The sequence below is a fragment of the Octodon degus genome, unplaced genomic scaffold, assembly GCF_000260255.1.
Source record: "Octodon degus isolate 3935 unplaced genomic scaffold, OctDeg1.0 scaffold00245, whole genome shotgun sequence".
NCBI classification, from domain to species: Eukaryota; Metazoa; Chordata; class Mammalia; order Rodentia; family Octodontidae; genus Octodon; species Octodon degus.
This window is the reverse complement of record NW_004524821.1, coordinates 763200-765898: the sequence shown is the minus strand read 5'-3', so window position 1 is coordinate 765898 and position 2699 is coordinate 763200. Positions and strand designations below refer to the sequence as shown.

Below are 2699 nucleotides of genomic sequence, written 5' to 3'. Positions count from 1 at the left end.
TTTCTTTTTTCATTTCCAATCTGAGTTCCTCTATACCTTTCTGCAGTTGTTTCTTTATTTCAGAAGCTGCTGATTCATTGATTTCAGCTATGTGGTTCCCAATTTGTTCTGTGTTAGTGTCCTCTGCACTTGTTATGGTTGTGCTTGGGGTCTGAGATTGTATTTTGTTCCTTCTCATTGTCATTTTGTTTAGCACTGTCTTCTGACCTTTTTGTAGAGCTTTGCTGCAGTTACAACTTTAGCACCTACTGAAGTTCATGTGCAGATCTACAAAGTTTGGTTTTATCCAGTTGTGCCTGACTTGGGTCTGGCTGCTGTGCTCAGCTGCTTCCTGCTGCTGCTCTTGGGAGTGATCTTCTTGTGCCCCTCTGGCAAGATGTTCTGCTCCTGGACTAGCTGGGTGGCTTTGTCCCCTACACTCTGTGTAGGGATTGCAGCTGCAGGGTTTTACCCCAGCCTGTATGCCAGACCTGAGCTGAGTCTGGAGGGGACAAGGTGGAGTAGTGGGGAGAGGAAGCTCTCCCACACACTCACCAGGCCTGGGATAGGGCTGGATCTGGAGGTCCCCAGAATGCGGCAGAAATCCTCACTGGGTGGGCAGGGTGGGGGGGTGCTGCGGAGTGGTGTGGGGTGTCCCAAGGGGGTGGGAGGGGGTCTCACCCACGCTGCACCTGGACTGGGACTGGCAGGTCCCGCTGGTGCAGGGTAGCAGGAAGCTCTCCCACACACTCACCAGGCTTGGGCTAGAACTGGATCTCTTTGTTTTGTTTTGCAGTGCTGGGGATTGAACCCAGGCCTCTTCGCCAATCTATATTCCTAGTCTTTTTTATTATTACAAGGTCACCAAGTTGCCCAGGCTGGGTCGAACTTGTGATCCTCCTGCCTCAGCCTCTGAGAGGTCTGGGACTGTAGAAATCTGCCACCATACCCAGCTCTGTTTTGTTTTGTTTTGTTTTTGAAAGAGAGTCTTGCTATGTAGTTTAGCCTGTCCTTGAACTCACTGTGTAGTCCAGGTTGGCCTTGAAATCATGGCAGTTCTCCTATCACACCCAGCAGATCAATTTGAAGAGTAACAATTCATGAACATGAAATGTTTTCCCATTTATTTATTTATTTGTAATTTTTTTTTTTTTTTTTTTTTTTTTTTTTTTTTTTTTTTTGTGGAACCAGAAACCGGGGATTGAACTCAGGCCCTTGCGCTTGCCAGGGGAGCGCTTATTCTCCTGAGCCATTCCCCAGCCCCATTTTCCCATTTATTTAAATCTTTGTTTTTTCTTAGCAATGTTTTATAATTTTCAGTGTATAAATCTTACATTTCTTTACTTAAACTTATTCTTAAATACTTCAGTCTTTTTGATACTGTTGTAAATGGAACTGTTTTCTTAATTTTATTTTTAAATCATCTTTTGCTAGTGTAACTCATAGTTTGTCAGGGAAAATGGCCAGAGAGTAAACAGAATTCCAGCAGTTACATAAGACTCTCATGTAGCTAGGTATCTCATGTCTTTTGGTATCTAAAAGATTGGTTCTAGGATCCCCCATGGATATGAAGGTCTATAGATGTTCATTTTTGGGGGGAAAGTGGCCCTAGTATTTGCAAATAACACACATTTCCTAGTGTTATTTGCAAATTAACATTCCCTCCTACCACTGGCCCCCTGACATCCTCAGATCACTTGCCCAGCTCCACCAGCTCTCATGGGCATCTGGGGTCTGGTACTTCGAGAATAACCAAAAACAAGTTATGACATGGTTTTTTTTGATGGCCTGCTCAGCCATCCCTAGGGGTGGGGCTGGCACAGCATGTGGTGCCAGGGATCAAACTGCACTACCTGCGCTTTGCCTAAAGCAGGCACTTTAGATGGTTGAGCTATCTCACCGGCTTTCTGACATGTTTCAGGGTTTACTTTTCAGTCTCACATGCCCACAGGGATTAATGCTTGCTTCCATTTTATTAAGACTTCAGAAGGGCTCTACTCCTTTTGTGATGGTGACGTGCAACTTAGGAAAACCATCTCTGTGCTCTATCTTTGAAGGAAACAATCCCCAGACTGGGCGTGCTCAGATCAGACCACAGAGCAAGCCTATCTGGAACCCCCTGTTCAGAACTGTTAACTAATGTGCAGGTGAAAAACAGATGTTGAATAATTACAGACTCAAAGAATTTAGAATCAGAAAGGATGCTTTTCTAAGGAGCAATAGCCACATGGGCTATTCCCATTGAGGATAGCCAAATAACATAAATTTCTCCTTAAAAGGAAGGAGGCTGCCTCTCAGTGGCTCCCTCCTTTGAGTAGCCACAGCATTTTGCATAGGCCTCTTTGTGCACGTTGCTCTGGGCTGGAGTTAGCTTCCTTGGCTCTCCCTCCATCCACGCTTGGGCTTCTGCTAAAGCATGCCCAGTTAATTATGCCATGTAAATGCTGTTGGACGTCTGTGCCCTGCACCCAGTGTGAGGTCTGGGGAAGTAAGACAGAGTTAGCCATGAGCCCTACCTGCTCCGTGTCCTCAGGGTGACAGGAGATGCGAAGCAACTGTTTCTGGAACTGAATCACTAACATGCTTAGGACTTCGTTTTGGCTCCTTCTCTGTGTTGTAGAATACATTATTACCTCCATTATTTCAAAAAAGAATGGTGGTGATGAATGAGGGTAGACAATGTTAAGATTTGAAGAAAATCAAGAGAAAATAAGGGGGGG

At 45.1% G+C, this 2699-nt stretch overlaps 1 protein-coding gene across 1 annotated transcript in view; it reads left to right on the top strand.

Annotated features, from left to right (window-relative positions):
* Positions 1 to 2699, top strand: part of Rimkla (ribosomal modification protein rimK like family member A) — a 39694-nt gene that overhangs the window by 32840 nt on the left and 4155 nt on the right. The window lies entirely within an intron of this gene.